This window comes from Anolis carolinensis, chromosome 1, assembly GCF_035594765.1.
Source record: "Anolis carolinensis isolate JA03-04 chromosome 1, rAnoCar3.1.pri, whole genome shotgun sequence".
NCBI classification, from domain to species: Eukaryota; Metazoa; Chordata; class Lepidosauria; order Squamata; family Dactyloidae; genus Anolis; species Anolis carolinensis.
The window spans coordinates 339,990,985-340,010,640 of NC_085841.1; the positions used below are offsets into that span (position 1 = coordinate 339,990,985).

The window sequence follows — 19,656 nt, forward strand, 5'->3', positions numbered from 1 at the left end:
CAGAGGAAGGCAATGGCAACCTGCCTCTCAGGGCCTATAATCCAGAATATCAAGGCAGAAAATCCCACAATATCTGTTTTGAACTGGGTTATCTGAGTCCACACTGCCATATATTCCAGTTCAAAGCAGAAAATGTATTATTTTATTCACTTGTGTGGAAGGGGACCCAGCAAATCTTGCTAAGAAAACTCAGAGCTTTGCCTTAGGGTTGCTATATGACAGAAACACAAATGGAGTAGCTGTAACACCTTTATCTGAGGCCCCGATGAATCCATATTTTGCATGCTACTGCCCATTTTGGTCTCCCTTATTCAGAAAGGAAGCAAATAGGTTACATGTACAAGTGAAAAGAAGACCAACTGAAATAGAATCTTATTTATTTGTTTATTTCATGTCAAAAGCATTGTACAACAAATACATTTCAAATAATAGAAATAAAAAAGAAGAAGAAATCACAAGCAACTAAATAGTTTTGGACCAAAAGCAGGCAACAGCAACCGCATTGTCTGTAGCTTTAAACAACAACTCCTCCGTGCATGAGGCAGGGCATTGTGGGCAAGCATACATATGCTGAGTTGTTTGTTCATAGAATCTTATGAAAAACATATATGAGCAATTTTTTTAGGAAGAAAAAAAGGGCTGATTTGTATTAATGTGTCAGTAGGGTATGCTGGGATACAGGTTTTGTATGTCTTTTTTGTATACAAAAGAAAAGAGAATAAAAGATGGGTAAAATATATCCTTTTGGAAAAGTGGGACTCTTTATGGAAGATGTTGATAAGAGAACCAACAGCTCAAAACAAATATCACTGAGGCTAAAACCATGGTTTCTAGCGATTGGAGCTAAAACACACTGTGATCAATTCCTCTGATCAAGTTCTGGAACTGAAAAACTTGCTTCATTTCAATAGAGGTTGATGCCTTCATAAAACTTCCTTGCCATTATCTTCTGATAACTTCATTGTGGTTCACAAGGGACTGAAAAAGTGATAATTGCAGGATATGAGTTTAGAGCTCTTCTTTCCGTGAAAGAGCAGAAAGTGCCACAGCTTTAGCCGACAAGTAATGCTGTATGTGATAATGTGGGACCATCAAGCCCTGCAAAATATACCTTCACAAAATTTAAAGGATGTATTGTGAGGCCACGGTGGCACAGCGGATTAAACCATTAAGCTGCAGAACTTGCTGACTGGAAGGTTGGCTGTTCGAATATGCGAGAAGGGGTGAGCTCCAGTTGTTAGCCCCAGCTTTTGCCAACCTAGCAGTTTGAAAATGCAAATGTGACGAGATCAATAGATATTGCTTTGGTGGGGAGGTAACAGTGCTTCATGCAGTCATGCCAGTCACATGACCTAGGAGATGTCAATGGACAATGCTGGCTCTTCAGCTTAGAAATGGAGATGAGCACCAGCTCCAGCGTTAGACTCGGCTAGATGTAATGTCAAGGGGAAACCTTTACCTTTACCTATTGTGCTTATGTGCCACACCTGACTGAGCCATGTTTGGGATCAGAATGCAACATCCTCCTCAATTAAATTACTCTGTAACTCTAGGCTTTGGCTTCTCTTGTTCAAATATTCCTTTCCACCCTTGAGAAACACGAAGCAGCGAGGAGTGTGGTTAGGCAAAGCTCGATTATGGTGCTTGTCTATTTTTCAAAACATATTTAACATACACATTTTAACTGTATAAAGCTATAATCTGGGAATGAAGAAAAGAAAAATCATGCAAAAATAAAAAACAAATGTCACAACCCACAAAAATTATATATTCACACTCTGTAACATACATCTACAATAACTACATTAAATGCATCAAAAAGAGTCATGTGGCACTTCCAACTTGCAAGATTGTAATCATAGAAATTATACTCTTTCTCCCCCACAATTTGTTAAAAAAGAAATGTGTATAACTTTAATGTCTATATTTACTTAAAGTTTTACTTCTGCACATAATCACAGCTACTTATTTAAACCCAAGCCTACAGTTACTGGTAATTCCGGGCCTTGTTCTTTTTTCATATACACAATCACTAAACTCCATTCTTCTTTTAAGTTATACTTTTGATTTTGTAGTCTTACTTTGGGGCTTCCTCTCTGCAGACAGCAACACGTACGGCTTCACTTACTTTGAAATAGGAAAAAGTGATCATACTACACTGGAGAGAATTTCTACTGCATGGGGCCCTGGTCCTCTCTTGCTTCAGTGGCAATACCAGAGGCAATTGCTCTGCTCATACTTGACTTGCAGCATCTTGTAATCTAAGTAGGAGCCCCCAGATGGCGTAGTGGACTAAGTGACTTGAAGGTTGAGATGCTGACCTGGAAGCTGCCAGGTTCGAATCCCACCTGGGGAGAGTGCGGATGAGCTCCCTCTAACAGCTCCAGCTCCACGCAGGGACATGAGAGAAGCCTCCCACAAGGATGGTAAAAACATGAAAACATCTGGGCGTCCCCTGGGCAACGTCCTTGCAGACGGCCCATTCTCTCACTCCAAAAGCGACTCAAGTTGCTCCTGACACGGAAAAAAAATCTAAGTAGTGGTGTCCTAGATCACGCTTCTTAAACTGTAAGTTGAACCCCAAATGGGTAAAATGTTTCTGGGTGCCACCTAGTATCTGTTTTAGACATTTACACAAATCTGTAGTGCAGTGTTTACAGCAAACTCTGCAGAAAGTGCTTCAGCTGTACCTCGTAAAAAAGAAAATCAGCCTGTTTAGCAGGCCTTGCAAGTGCTGATTTATTAGTGAATATTTCATTTTTATACCCATTTTGTATACCTATATAATACCAGGGTCACACAAAAATTTCTCAGGAGCAAAGAGGTTGGTAGTGAAAAGGTTCAAGAAGCCTTGTCATTGATGAATGTTGAAGCCAGAACTTCAGCAGGTGTATCAATGCCAACCTCTGGAGCTCCAAGACACTGCTGTTTCTCTTTAGTCTTAACACTGCCTGGTCACTTGCTCTTAATAACAAAAAAAGTACAAATGTATCTTGCCCTAACAGTCCCAAAATGTGAATGCAGATCCAGTTTGCCCTGCGTCAAAGCAGAAAATTTCACATGTTTCCTGTATCAGTAATTTCAATACAGGGATTGATACAAGAATAGGGAATGTGTGGCTCTTCAAATGTTGTTGAACCACAGAAGCCATCATCTCTTGTTACTAATGCTAGGTAGGAATGGTGGAATTTGTATTCATGCCTCTAAAGGATCATTTGTTTCCCAGCCCCATGTGATAAGTGACATTGACATCTCTTGCTTGCTTTGCCCAAAAATAAAGGGTTTTATCAAGACCTAATGACTGGTCTACTATGGATTGTAATACAAGCCCTAAGCAAAGGTCCCACTTTGAGACTTTTGGACATGGTCAGGTTGCACATGGTTAACAACAAATGAATTCAGTAGAGAATTGTTTCCAGCAGCAACATTTCAAGGGGTTATCACAAGTATCCTTGGACAGGAAATGCGTTGGCAAGTTCCTTATTAACATTCATGTGACTTTATCACTCGCCAACCAGTTTTACAGCCCTTGGTGATGATAATGACAGGGCTTTGATTAGGAAATATGGCCACCCCTAATTCTACCAAATGAAACTATCCAAGTGCTTATTATAAACAGGTGGGGACTTAAATGAGAACCGCTTCAATGGTGAGAGAAACAGAAACAGGAAATTAGATGGATCAATAATGACTACAGGACAGCATTTTGTATTAGAGAACAGTAGAACTAAGATATTAAATGGAAGGGGAAGTGGTTGTAGGAAAAATCGCAGCCAGATTCTGCCTTCATTTACTCTTGCACAAAGCTCTTAAACCTGACAATGTTTACAGGGCAGTAACTGACTATAAATAGATATACATAAATCCAATATGCCGTGAATTAATAAAGCTCTCTCCAATCATTTGCACTGAACATCAGCTCATAATTTCATAAAGTCTCTTGGGGATGAGCCATAAAGACTCAGGAGAAAGGGGTGATCGCTGAACCTAATGCCACACAGAAGTAAGACAGAGCACAGTTATAATCCTGCTGTACATCTGCTGATATTTCAAGTTATTTTTAAGAAGGAAACGTGTTATGAGAACGTTAGAGTAGGTTACAAGCTCCCTGTCAAAACTAAGACCCATTTTCTTCCACCCCAATCTAGCACCAGTACAGGGTAGTTGTTTGAGTATTGGACCAAGGCTAGGAATCCAGGCATCAAATCCCCACACTGCCCTGGAAACCCAGTGGGAGACATCAGGCAAATAACTGACAATGATGATAATGGGGGTCAAAGCGGGTTAAAAAAGATAGAATCAGAGAATCATAGTGTTGGAAGAGACCTCATGGGCCATCCAGTCCAACCCCCTGCCAAGAAGCAGGAAAATCACATTCAAAGCACCCCTGACAGATGGTCATCCAGCCTCTGCTTAAAAGCCTACAAAGGAGCATCCACCACACTTTGCGGCAGAGAGTTCCACTGCTGAACAGCTCTCACAGTGAAGAAGCTCTTCCTAATGTTCAGGTGGAATCTCCTTTCCTGTCATTTAAAGCCATTGTTCTGCATCCTAGTCTCCAGGGCAGCAAAAAACAAGCTTGTTCCCTCCTCCCTATGACTTCCCCTCACATATTTATACATGGCCATCATCATGTCTCCTCTCAGCCTTCTCTTCTGCAGGCTAAACATGCCCAGCTCTTTAAGCCGCTCCTCTTAGGGCTTGTTCTCCAGACCCTTGATCATTTTAGTCGCCATCCTCTGGACATGCGCCATCCTCTGGACATAGCCATGTACAAATACGTGAAGGGAAGTCATAGGGAGGAGGGAGCAAGCTTGTTTTCTGCTGCCCTGCAGACTAGGACACGGAACAATGGCTTCAAACTACAGGAAAGGAGATTCCACTTGAACATCAGGAAGAACTTCCTCACTGTGAGAGCTGTTCGACAGTGGAACTCTCTCCCCGGGGCCGTGGTGGAGGCTCCTTCTTTGGAGGCTTTTAAGCAGAGGCTGGATGGCCATCTGTCGGGGGTGCTTTGAATGAGATTTCCTGCTTCTTAGCAGGGGGTTGGACTGGATGGCCCATGTGGTCTCTTCCAACTCTACTATTCTATGATTCTATGATTCTGTGTTCCAGCTTGTCAACATCTCCTTTCAACTGCGGTGCCCAGAATTGGACAAAGTACTCCAGGTGTAGTCTGACGAAGGAAAAATAGAGGGGTAGCATGACTTCCCTGGATCTAGTCACTATACTCCTATTTATGCAGGCCAAAATCCCATTGGCTTTTTTAGCTACCCCATCACATTGTTGGCTCATATTTAACTTTTTTGTCCACGAGGACTCCAAGATCTTTTTCACACGCACTGCTGTCGAGGCAGGTGTCCCCCATTCTGTATATCTGCATTTCATTTTTTCTGCCTAAGTGGAGTATCTTGCATTTGTCCCTGTTGAACTTTATCTGAAGCACAAGACTGTTAAAATTCATATAACAATATACACAAAGTAAAAAATGCAGATAAAATGCAAATAAAAATTCACAAATTAATTAATATTGACTGGGTAGGCTTCTGGAAGAGACGAGTCTTCAATCATGTCTTAAATTCCAACAGCTAAAGTAGCTGTCAAAGCTCTTCCAGCAGGTCATCCCACAGTCTTGGGGCTGTTGACGGAAAGGTCCTCTGGGGGACGGTTGCCAGTCGGGTTCTGGCAGGCTGGAGTAGTGCCCCCAGAGGGCCTAGGTGTTCAGGGCAGATTGTAGGTAACCTGGAACCAAACTATGTAGGACTTTAAAGATCAAAGCCAACATTTTGTACTCAGAAACTAATTGGCAACTAGTGGAGTGACTTTAGCATGAGTGTGATATGCTCAATCCTGCTTGTTCCTGTAACTAGTCTGGCTGCTGCCTTTCGAACTACAGTAGAGTCTCACTTATCCAACATAAACGGGCTGGCAGAATGTTGGATAAGCAAATATGTTGGATAATAAGAAGGGATTAAGGAAAAGCCTATTAAACATCAAATTAGGTTAACATCATGTTATACAACAAATTTGACAGAAAAAGTAGTTCAATATGCAGTAATGCTATGTAGTAATTACTGTATTTACGAATTTAGCACCAAAATATCACAATGTATTAAAACATTGACTACAAAAATGCGTTGGATAATCCAGAACGTTGGATAAGCGAGTGTTGGATAAGTGAGACTCTACTGTAATTGGAGTTTCCGAAATTGGTACAGAGGTTGTTTTTCCTCACCCTCATCCAGCCCGTGACCTCCTCCGGGCATTCATTCAAAGGAGACATGCTATCTTTAGTTAAAACTGTCTTAGCATTAGTATAGAGACATATAACACCATGGATCATTCTTCCCAGCTGTTTCCTCCTTGTTGTTGTTTGTTTAGCCCACTGTTGGGATTTTGGAATTGACCCAATTCCCTCCATATCGCAAGGGTCACTGTCCCCCGTACTTGGTGTCCTCCTGCATGTAACTCAGTCTAAATACCTTCTGATTATCACTATCCTCATGTCATCTCATGACATCTCCAAAGAATAACAGCCTCAGTTCGGTTATCTTCACTTTGAGGGAAAGTTTAGGCCTGATTAATTCTTAAGATCAATTCATTTAACTTTCAAGCAATCTATCCATGGCATCTATGGAACTCTTTGCCAGTTCTAGACAGAAAAACAACCTTAAGAGAACAAGGCATCTGTACAATAGATAAATTTGTGGTACATAAGTTGATGGATCTTAATTTTTAAAAGATTTAATGGGTTTATTTTCTAAATGTTAGCATTTCACTCACAGCTTCCATCTCTGTCTAATTCTATTACAAGGCAGGAGCTGGGAGATAATAGCACTGTATGGCTCAAAATAGTACAAGTAATGTTTATAACTCCATTCTTTCTTTCAGTATTTTGATTGCATTTGGTAACTTATAGAAATTCGTATTCAGTAACAGGCCAAGCAGGCCATGACAGGTGACACTTTGCAATGCTTTTACTCAGGTGAAGTGGCCGGGAGATTAAAAATGCACTTAAGAGAAAAGCTTTGTGGTCAAGAGATCGTGTTATATTTGGGGGGTTAGTTCAAGGAGAAGTCAATGAGGTTTCTGATCCTGTTCGCCTTTCTGCCTAGTTGAAGCTGCAGTTTGTCACAAACAGGTTTGTATTTCATGAGTACTGAATTATAGCTACTGAAATAGGCATCTCTTAAATGTGGGTAACTGCAATTTACCTGTTCATTTAAAACTCAGAGATGCTTTAGGCATGCATTTACATTACTTGATTATTTACTTATGTGTATTTTTAATTATATTTTTAAATACTTAAATCAGAAAGCCTCCCCCAAGGCATTTCACATAACAAACTGTAAAATAAAAAATACAAGCCAAGATCCTGCATTGAAATGCACAGCAACCATCACGACTACTGCAATGTTGTACCATCACAACAACTAAAGGTGCACCCAAAATCTACCTCTTAACCATTGAAATGCCCCCCTCCCCCAGAGAAAAGCCTTTTTTCTGCTTAAATTGACTGAAAAGCTAACATAATGTGTTTCTGTGATAGGAAGATATACTTTATTTGGAAATTATTTTCCATTAAGCACCTCTAATATGTCAAAGTTGATTGAGTGCCTCTCCCATTGCATCCAAAAAGTGCTGTTCAGCACAAAGAATAGGCAATTACAAAAGGTCAGGGGCAATTATCTGGCTCCTGGGTTTCTTAAGGACTGCCAAAAACACAATGCAATGTAATAAAATCAAAAAGTGGCCAGTGTTTTTTGGTTTTGAAAGTCAAATGGTGCAATGCAGTTCTTCGAACTATTTTAAAAAGGAAATGATTCTCTGTAGACCTCCAAAAGAGGCATTTCACTGAGTTGCTGTAAGTTTTCCAGGCTGTATGACCATGTTCCGGAAGCATTCTCTCCTGATGTTTCACCCACATCTATAGCAGGCATCCTTGAATGCTATTCAGTGCTAATCAAGGTGGCCAACTGCAACATACTTTCTCCCACCCTGAACATTCCACAGATATATAAATCCCACTTGCCTGGTTTCCAACAGATCTCACAACCTCTGAGGATGCCTGCCATAGATGTGGGCAAAATGTCAGGAGAGAATGCTTCTGGAACATGGCCATACAGCCCGGAAAACTCACAGCAACCTGGTGATTCCAGCCATGAAAGCCTTCAACAGCACAGGCATTTCAGTCTTTTCTTTTTATCAGATAAAGGACAATCATAAGAAACTGCAGGGATTAATGGATTTGAAATGATACAGAAAAATCAGCTGTAATTTTCCAATAATTTATCTTGCACAGACTCAATAAACTGGATGAGATGCTACACTGGAACAACTATATAAAAGCGGGAAGTAAAAAGATAGAAATACATTTCTGAAGTGGAACCTTTCATTCAGAATCAATAACGAATGCTGGGATGTTATTGTTTGTTTGCAATAGGAAGGCTTCACATCTGTTGCTCGGTTGGTCTTATCAAAGGGTGAAAATGGAGATAAAACACTCTGCTTCTGTGCTAAAAATACTCCCAATGGAACATACAGTGAAATTCACTTCAGCTCCATTAACATGTCAATGTAAAGAAATTTCCAGTGAATGTACGTAACCTTTTGAACCTATAATTTTTACATTTTGCATAAAAATTAACCAAGAGTTTAATGATATTTCAGCCTATGTTAGAAATGACAATTAGCTGAAATGGGTTGTCTAGGCACTACTGTGATGAGAAGTGAGTCAAAAGATCACAAGACAGAAGGGAGGAAGAGAGAGAATTTTGTTATTCCATTTATTTTCATGATTAGAAACCTTGTTCCTTCAATATTTTTTAGGCAGTCTTCATTCATTAGCTTCACCAAAGACTCCTGAGGAGACTGGGGTTGGATCTACATTGCCCTATATCCTAAGAGCTGATACCAGGTTATTTTCTTTGAACTGGATCATATGAGTCTACACTACCAGATAATCTGAGATAAGCAGTTAATCTGGGATCAGATCCTGGGATGTAGGGCAGTGTAGATCCAGTGTAGGTCTTCCAGCATGACTGGAAGAAGCTGACCACAAAGTCACACTGAAGCCACACAAAACCACAAATGTGGAGGGACAACAGTACATCTCAAGATGTTTTGCCACCAGGCACTTTATACTCCTTCAGATTTCAGTCACATATGAGGATTGACTACATTGCAGTCATTTTTGAGGCTCAATGAAACAATAGTAGGAGGCATGGGGTTGAATGCTTTGATCAGCGGTAGATTACATTGTCAGTTGTCTTGCTGTGGCAGCAAATGATATATTAAAACCCTGTGGTTGCCCTGGGTGCCCTTCTCTTTCTGCCTCTCCCCATTTCTGCTGCGGCTTTAAAGATCAATTCACAAGTAGTAGACAGCGCGCTTATATCTTGACCTTTGGGAAGGAACCTTTACCTGCTGTGCTTGCTGCTATTTACAACTGTATTTCTTTATATGGGAAACCAGCCAATCGATAAGGCTGCGCAGTGGGATGAGAAAGGTACTATTTATTCACTGCTGGAGAAGAGCTTGCTGACTCCTGGCATCCTGTTTTCTGGGAATTACTTTTGCTGCTGTAAGGAGTGTATCTAAATACTGTAAAGGCTCCAGGTCTTGTCTGATCTTGGATGATAAGTAAGGTCAATTTTGGTTAATACTTGAATGGGAGACCATTAATTAATATTAGGTACTGTTAGTTTCAAAGGAAGGAACTGGCACAAGCACATCTTGAGTATTCCTTAGCTAAGAAAATTCTGTTAATTTCATGGAGTTGCCATAAGCCAACCAATGATTTGGAAGATTGTTTGTAGTTGCTTAGGGAGCTGGATAAGTTCAGCTTGGAGGCAAGAAAGCTAAGAAGAGATGACATGATAGCCATATTTAAATATTTAAAAGGATGCCACGTAAAAGACAAAACAGCCTTGGTTTCTGTTGCTCTAGAGATGAGGGTATAGGGCAGGGGTCCTCAAACTTTTAAAGCAGAGGGCCGGTCCACAATCTTTTAGACTGTGGAGGGGCCAAATTATCATTTGAAAAAAACCCGAACAAATTCCTATACACACTGCACATGTCTTATTTGTAGTGCAAACAGGGCCGGCCCCACTATTGAGGCACCTGACGCCGCCGCTTCGGGCGCAGGCCCGGGGGGGCGCCGTCAGGCTGGGCGGGAGGCGGGGCACCGCCCTGACGGTGCCCCGCCTCCCGCCCAGTGCGCCCTGGCCCGTCTGGCCTTTTCTAGCTGGCCAGACTGCAGCGGAGGTCCCTGCAGGCCGCAATTGCGGCCTGGAGGGACCTCCGCTGAACTCTGGCCTGCTAGAAATGGCCAGACGGGCGAGCGGGGGTAGTGTGGGAGGCGGGGCCAGCTCTGGCCCTGCCCCCCCGCCCAGCGTGCCCTGGCCCCGCCTCCCACGTTGCGTGGGAGGCAGGGCCAAGGCACGCTGGGCGGGGGGGAGCGGTGTCAGAGCTGGCCCCGCCTCCCACGCTACCCCCGCTCGCCCGTCTGGCCATTCCTAGCAGGCCAGAGTTCAGCGGAGGCGCGGCCTGGAGGGACCTCCGCTGCAGTCTGGCCTGTTAGAAAAGGCCAGACGGGCAAGCGGGAGTAGCGTGGGAGGCGGGGCCAACTCTGGCGCCGCCCCCCCGCCCAGCGTGCCCTGGCCCCGCCTCCCATGCTGCGTGGGAGGCGGGGCCAGGGCACGCTGGGCGGGGGGCGGGGCCAACTCTGGCCCCGCCCCCCTCACTATTCGCCCTGGCCCCGCCTCCCACGCAGCGTGGGAGGCGGGGCCAGGGCACGCTGGGCGGGGCCAGGGCGCCGGTGGCGGGGGCGCTTTTCAGCACCCCCGCTTCACATCAAAAAATATCTCCGGCCGGCCCTGAGTGCAAAACAACAACAACGAAAGAACAATTTAAAAATGAAAACAATTGTAACCAACATAAACCTATCAGGATTTCAATGGGAAATGTGGGCCTACTTCTGGCAAATGAGATAGTCAAGTTAATTAGGATTGTTGTTGTTGTGTGCCTTCAAGTCATTTCAGACTTTGGGCAAGCCTCAGTCTAAAATTATTTATTTATTCATTTACTACATTTATTTATTACATTTATATCCTGCCCTTCTCACCCTGAAGGAGACTCAGAGCAGCTGTACATACAATATATTATATTATTAGCATAGTAGAATATTAGCATTATATATTACTTTATTGAACTATACCACTATACTGTAATATTATATGTAATATAGAATTAATATTATTATATGGTATTATTATTAGTATTATATTGTATAACATTATATTATTATCAATATTATATGTATATACAATATATTATATTATTTAAAATGATATAAAAAATATTATATTATAAAACTGAGGGCGGGGACCAGGTAAATGACCTTGGAGGGCCGCATCCGGCCCCCGGGCCTTAGTTTGGGGACTCCTGGTATAGGGCAATGGAAAGCAGCAGAAAAAGAAAATTCACCTGAACATTGGGAAGCTCTCCTGATGGTAAGAGCTGTTTGACAGTGGACTATACTGCCCCAGAGTGTGGTGGAGTCTCCTTCTTCAAAGGCTTTCAAACAGATGCTGGATGGCCATCTGTCAAGAGTGCTTAGATTGTGTATTCCTGCATTGTAAGGGGTAAACTAGATCATGCTTGTGATCTCTTCCAACTCTATGATTCGAATAATGAGCTTTTTTGTACTTGGTGAGGGTGGTCCTCAGAACCTTACCAGCTTTGGTCCCAGCCTTACTATCTGCCTGTCTATCTATCTATCCACCTACCTACCTATATATCTATCATTCCATCTTTCTGTTTATTTATTTAGATCAGTCTTTCCCAACCTTTGGTTCTCCAGGAATTTTGGACTTCAACTCTCAGAAATACCGGCCAACTTACCAGCTGTTAAGAATTGTGGGAGCTGAAATCCAAAACACTTGGAGGATCAAGGGTTGGGAACCACTACTTTAGATTCTACCTTCAGGTCAGTGTACAAATAAAATCAGTTTACATGATTTAAAACAATTTGGAAAATTTAAAACAATAAGAGACAATGTAAATTAGTGTTATGCAAGTGCTCCATGGATTTGTGAGCCATAAATTGCCAATATATAGAAAATGTCCAGGAAAGAAAGAGAGTTACACCTGTGAGTCCGCCATATCAAACAGTGTGATATGCACTGGTTTAAACAGTTTTTTAAAACCTTATTTCTTAAATTGTAGGATGCCAACAATTGTTAGATTGCACCGTAAGTTTAGTACAATCACCACCAACAAAAGTACATAAGATCCACCTGTGATTCTAAGATGCACCCCATTTTTAGAGATGTTTATCTAGGGAAAAAGTGAGTTTTAGAATTGAAGAAATACAGTATTAAACAACTTAACTGGTTAAAATAAATATAGAGGTAGATTTGGGAAGAATCCTTAGACTTTCAAGGGAATTAACCCAAAGTAATGTTTTAATTTGTGCCAGAGCCAATGTCAATGCCGACTGGGCACCAATGTACAGCCAGGGCACCAGAGCAAAGAAGATCCACTCCTATATCTTCTCACAGTGTTTTGTTCCTCTATGTGGGACACAGAGTGTATCCCTGCACCAGACCTGGAAACATTTTCCAAAGTTTATGCTCTGCTTATGCAGACTAAGGGCCCTTCAAGACAGGCCTTATATTCCAGAATCTGATCCCAGGTTTTCTGCTTTAAACTGGATTATGTGAGTCCACACTGCCAGATAATCTGGGATAAACAGAAAACCTGGGATCAAATCTTGAGATATAGACCCTGTCTGGAAGAGCCCTAATAAACCTAGGATTGCTTCTACACTATGAAGAGTTATCAGAATAGAACTGCAAAATATTCTGAGTTTTCAGATCACTCTTGTGTGTTCTTTTTAGGTTGAATGCTATTTTTGTTAGTGGTTTTCTATTTCTGTGATGTAAGTCACCACTCTGATGTGCTAAAACTATGGAAAAGTAACAGAGGAGGGGAAGTGAGAGGGTGGATTCTTATCATCCTTTTGAACTAAAATAGCAACGTATTTTGCACTAAGTTGAAAAAGTCAGGGTGGTGTTACAAAACTGCATGCTGTATCTATTGAAAATACAGAATTTATACCTACAATCAAGGTAGATGCACATTTACAGTATGTAAATTTACTCAGAGGTCGATACCACACAGTTTTATTTATTTATTTATTTATTTACATCACTTTTACCCCGCCTTTCTCCCCGAGGGGACTTAAAGCGGCTTACAATAAATAGGCAAAAATTCAATGCCTAAAAACAATGTAAAAACAACAATTCATATAAAACAATCTACAAAACAACAATTCATATAAAACAGATACCATTGCAAAATAAAATCACATTATATAAAATTTTAAGCATGTCCAAGATTAATGAGGCTGACTAAAATGTAACTGGGTACAGAATTTCAGGACTAATGATATTTCCTCTCTCTAAAACTTAAATCTCTCTTGTTTGGTTGTTAGCATTTAGCAATTGCGAGAACAGGCTAATCAATTCACCTACTTGGCTGCACCCACCTTTTCTATAAGAGTTTAAGGAACTGGTTCAACATATGCCATTTTAAGCTTCATTAATTAGTTTATATCCATCCACTTCTGTAAATTTATTTGATCTCATTCTTAGCCTGGTAGTGGCATCGCCAGATTTTTCCATCTATGTAGCACATTTGCAGCCTGATCATAAGCATGTGTTTACACAAAAATAAACCAGTTGTCATAGAATTAACTCCAAGGTGAGTGTGCTTACTTTGTGTCCCATGATAAGAGTACTCTAAGGACTTATCTACACTGCCACATAAAATCCAGATTATCCGCTTTGAACTGGATTATGTGGCAGTGTAGATTTGGGCCCCTTCAGTGCTGCCATATAATCCAGTTTCTGATCCCAGATTATCTGCTTTGAATTGGATTATATGACAGTGTAGACTCATATAACCAAATTCCAGATAATTAAGCATTTTCCCACATTCTTGATAGATTGTCATTTGTAGTTCGCCCATGAAAGTTATTTATTTCATGGAGCAGGACAGATGTTTGGTATAGGAAAGAGCAAATGGGAGATAATGAGAAAGGTGAAAGAAAGAAAGAAAGAAAGAAAGAAAGAAAGAAAGAAAGAAAGAAAGAAAGAAAGAAAGAAAGAACGAAAGAAAGAAAGAAAGAAAGAAAGAAAGAAAGAAAGAAAGAAAGAAAGAAAGAAAGAAAGAAAGAAAGAAAGAAAAACCAATAGCTGGAGTTAGAGAGTACACTTCCTTTGAAGGCATAGGAAACAGGCCTAGGAAAAAGTGGGTAACTGTAAGATACTCACACCTTTGGGGCTTATTCATTTGTTACAACAGGTTGATTATCGCTCATCCAGAATTCCAAAATCTTAAATATGTACTCCAAAATTGTCCACATGGCTGAGATAGTGACTGTTGCTTTCTGATGGTTTAATGTACACAAACTTTGTTTCATGCACAATATCATTTAAATGTTGTATATAATAAACTTGTGTAAGCTATAAATGAAATATCAATGAATTTTGTGCTTAGACTTGGGTCCCATCTCCAAGATATCTCAATTTATATATATATACAGGCAGTCCCCAGGAACAAGTTAGGTTCTGTAGGTTTGTTTTTAAGTTGAATTTGTATGTAGGTGCATTTTAAAGTGTAACTCCACACACACACACACACACACACACACACACACACACAAGCTTTGGATACCATAGGGAAGGGTTAATTCATCATTTATTATTTATTTACAGTATTTATATTCCACCCTTTTCACCCTGAAGGGGACTCAGGGCAGATCACAGAACACATATATGGCAAACATTCAATGCCGATTATAACAGTGACAAGACAGACAACAGATAGAGGTATATATAGGCTTTCCCATCTTTTGGCATCTTTGGAGGCAGTGCTCAGTTCCAGCCACCAGAGGTGCTGTTGCTCCATCTCCCTGCCAAAAAGCTTTGTTTGTAAACTTCCTCCTTTTTTCTTATCAAATGCTGAGCCTAAATACCTCCCTGTTTTAATGTGGTTCCTATTTATCTACTCACATTTGCTAAGTGGGCAGAAGCTGGGCTAACGGTCAGGAGCTCACCCTGACCCAGGCGTCGAACTCTCAACCTTCTGGTTGGCAAGATTTGTTGCAACTTGGTGATTAACCTGCTGTGCTAAAGCCACCACATCCTTGTGGTTTGTGTTCTGCTGTCTGTGCCCCTGTTCAGAAGATTTCACCTCACTTGTGATAGTTGGATTTTGAAAAAAAAATGGCTTGTTGAGGAAACAAGGATTGGTGATAAAGCTTCAGTGGAAACACCTTTCCCTATGATGACTCTTTCAAAAGTGAATTTCCCTTCCTAGGGGTAGATTTCTCTCACTTCCTGTTGTCTCACCCCTGTTCTTAGCTATTAGTTATTTGTAAGTCTGATGTTTGCAACTTGGGGACTGCCCATATATTCAAGTATTCCAAAATCCAATCCCCACCTCCTTAAATACAGGACACTTTTGGTCCCAGGCATTTTGAATAAGGGATGCCCAATCTGGATCTCTTTTGTCTTTGTTCTGTCCATTATCAGTCCTCCCGAGCTGACTCACAGGCCTTAATCACACAGCTCTTCCTGTCCTGACCTACTTGTTGCTGATGAGAATAATGGAAAGTGGCCTTTTCATTTAATCGACATCAGAAACTCCATTTTGGACACAATGGACTTTGGGCCTTTAGAACTGATTAATATTTATTGGTACTCAGGCAAATTTGCCATTTAAGCCTCCTTTGCATTCCCTGGCACCCTTTGCCCTCTTTCTCCTTAGCAAGCTGCAAATATAATCCTCACAAGTTAATTATCTGATGCGCGGCAACCAAATGAGTTTGCATGCCTTCCTATACCACAAAATACTTCTTCAAGTTAACACATCTGATTGGCATTGACATGATTGTAGGTTCCGGTTTTGCCTGATTGTGTGGTAAACCGAGGTCTTTAGAGCTTACTTAAATTGAATTTGTAATATGACTGAAAAAGTCTCACTTAGTTTATTTAAAAACTTCCTTCTTCCTTCCTTTCACATAAAGTGAAGAATTGTTGCTTTTTTCCAGGGGCCCCTGGTGGCACAGTGTGTTAAAGCGCTGAGCTGCTGAACTTGCGGACCAAAAAGTCGAGGGTTCAAATCCCGGGAGCAAAAAGAGTGCCCACTGTTAGCCCCAGCTCCTGCCAACCTAGCAGTTTGAAAACATGCAAATGTGAGTAGATCAATAGGTACCGCTCCGGCAGAAAGGTAACTGCGCTCCATGCAGTCATACCGGCCACATGACCTGGAGGTGTCTATGGATAACGCCGGCTCTTCGGCTTGAAATGGCAATGAGCACCAACCCCCAAAGTCGGTCGCAACTGGACTTAACATCAGGGGAAACCTTTACCTTTTACCTTTACCTCAGTAACATACACAAGCACACCAATCAGAAAACTTCTTTAGCCATCCTTAAAATGTCTAAAATACTCAACAGTACTTCTTCCAATGCAAGACCTGGTCTAAGATATTTTATTGGGCAGAAGACAAGAAAGAACCCCTTTCATTCCCCAGATCAACGTTGTCTGGATTGGCGTCTGAATCATATTTACCATAGGAAAAGGGACAGATTCTGCCACCAACCAAAGACAACAGGCAATTGCAGAGGTACACAGGAGCCTAAGGCCGTGACATTTCCAGCCCATCCCCTGTTCGGATATCAGCCAGCACGCCAATGGCTTAAAGTTTTCTAAGATCTACAGAGATACTCAGAGAAACACCTCAGCAAGCAAGAGTCCAAAAGTGGCAGGCTAAAACCCAGAACCTCAAGCTATGACTGATACCGAATGAGGGACTACCCCACGGGCACACAGAACACTGGGCAACTTGGGAAGTGCTGAACCGACTGCATTCTGGCACCACAAGAAGCAGAGCCAATCTTAAGAAATGGGGCCACAAAGTGGAGTTCACAACATGAGAGTGTGGAGAAGAGCAAACCACAGAGCACCTATTACAATGCAGCCTGAGCCCTGCCACATGCACAGTGGAGGACCTTCTTATAGCAAAACCAGAGGCACTCCAAGTGGCCAGCTACTGGTCAAAGGACGTTTAGTATAATGCCAAGTTTTTTAACTTTGTGTTTTTAAATACGTTACAACTGTACCTTCGGTTTGCTTCTGACAAGACAAATAAATACGGGATTCTATGGCCCTTTTTACACTGCACTATGAAATCTGCTTGGAACTGGTTTATATGGCAATGTAGACTCATAGAATCCAGTTCAAAGAAAATAATCTGGCGTGTACTTCCCAGGAATTTTGTGAAAATAAATAGGGAGAGATGGGTGGAATAATCAGTGTAGTACTTTCAGTTCCAGAAGATAAATGGAATGTAATTACTTAGCAAAGAAAGATATATGTTATATTTCATTTTATTAGCATAGGTATAGTAGTACCAACATAAAATACCTACACAAAATTATAAACATAAAACACAAAGATAAACACAAATGCACCACCATATAATGAAAGAGATTATATTCAAAACAAAGAGGGATCAGTTTTCCAGCAGAGAAAAAAATATTTCTTCCTTTCTAGGGAATAATCCTAAATCTTCATTCTCTAAAAAGGTAAGGAATTAGAGATCCCATAATAAATCTTTCCAGTAATTATGCTGAAATCTGGGTGGTCTTGGGATGTTAGTTGTTTTATTTTTACAAAGCAATGAATGGCTGCCATATCTCATCAGGTTTGTCTGTTCTAACTTCTGGAAAATGATATTCAAAGAGCTGTCACCAATAGCTGTGCTTCAAATTGGAAGTTTTGAATGGAGAGCCATGGAGTTTTGTCCTGGGATTGATAATCTTCAGTTTTTTAAATCAAATACTTTGATTGCAAGTTAGAGAAGTGTGTCCTAAACACTATCTTTCCAGGTGTTTTGGACTTCGGCTCCCTGAATCTCCGGTCATTGTCAAGGGATACCTTTGTCACGACCCAGGCTGCAGAGCACCAATAACCATACACAGAGGCCAGAATCTATCTAATATCTTTATTAAGGAAATATGTAAAGTCAATAAAAATAAGTGCAGAATAAAGTTCAGAAGAAGACCTCTCGAGAAAGGTCAATTATAGTCCAGGAAAACAATGTCCAATATGAAATATTAAGGTCCAAAGTTATAATCCAGTAACCGAAACACTCACTTTGCCAAGCAAAGTGAGGGGAGAAGACAAGGTCCTTTAGTCCATGAAACTTAGGCAAGGCAAGGAAATAACTTGATTCTTGGATACAAGGCTTAATTCAAGGCAACAAAGAACAAGGAGCAAAAACAGGATCCTTGGTAAATTCGTGGCGAGGTCCGGAAGGCAAGGCTGGGTTCGTGAAGCAAAACAAGGTCCTGGGAAGCAAAGCAAGGCTGGAAACGGGAGTGTAGTCCACACACAACCTACTCCCGTAGTTGACGAATTGACTCCGCAAGATTCCTACGAGGGCAAAACACCTAAGTAGGGTCTCGTTTTCCCGCCAGAGAACAATTCTCTGGGGAACCAGAACCGAAAGCCATTCTCTGAGTCCAGATGCATGACTCCCTAAAGATTCCCATGGGAAGCAGGTTTAATCAACCATTTGTTTGGCCGCGATTCTCAGGCTTCTGCGATTAGCCTGTTGAGCTCCTCTCTGTTGTTGACAATAATCACGGCGAGAAAATGGGGGAGATTTCGGCTCAGGGCTTGTTTGACAAACTTCTGGAAGACAAATCTCCTGCAGGTGCAAGGGCTCCAATTCTGGCTGAGAAAGCTCCAATTCTGGCTGAAACGGTGGGAAACCTAAGTTTTCCTCTTCATCTGTCACAACAGCGCTAGGAACGGGACTACATGGCCCATGAGTCATCACACTATCCCCCTCCTCAAGCCCCCTCTCAAAAATGGGCTCTCTCCCCGAGGTGCGGGGCCGCGGCTTGGCGGGGTAGGTCTGATGGAAGCGGCGGGCTAAATCGGGGGCATGGACTGTGGAAGCGTCTTCCCAAGAGCGTTCTTCGGGGCCAAAACCCACCCAGTCAATGAGATACTGAAGGCGGCGGCGATGAAAGCGAGAATCCAAAATGTCCTGAACCTCGAATTCCTCCTCCCCATCCACCAAAACAGGAGTGGGGGCCGGCCGGTCGGCATCAGGGCGCACACCATCCGCCGGAAGGAGCAGGGAGCGATGAAACACTGGATGGATGCGCATATTTGGAGTTTGAAAGTCACGGGGTTAAGTTGCGCCACCACTGGATAGGGACCAATGAAACGGGCATCTAGCTTCCGGCAGGGACGGTGGGAGGGCAAGAAGCGAGTGGATAGAAAAACCCGGTCTCCTACCTTGATTTCGGGGCCCGGCTGGCGATGATTGTCAGCATGGCGTTTATAGTCCTCCTTGGCTTGATCTAGTTGCTGGAGCAAAAGTTGTTGCACCGCTGTGAGTTCTTGCAGCCAGTCCTCTGCTGCGGGAACTTCTGAGGTTTCAATGACAGAAGGAAAGAAACGTGGATGGAAGCCGTAGTTTGCAAAGAACGGGGTTTCTTTAGTTGAAGCCTGGACACCATTGTTGTAGGCAAACTCCGACAGCGGCAACAGGGAAACCCAATTGTCC

At 41.9% G+C, this 19,656-nt stretch overlaps 1 long non-coding RNA gene across 2 annotated transcripts in view; it reads right to left on the bottom strand.

Moving 5' to 3' along the window:
- The window catches only part of LOC134295542 (uncharacterized), a 156,925-nt gene that overhangs the window by 83,307 nt on the left and 53,962 nt on the right, over positions 1-19,656 (bottom strand). The gene's annotated exons all lie outside the window — the stretch shown is intronic.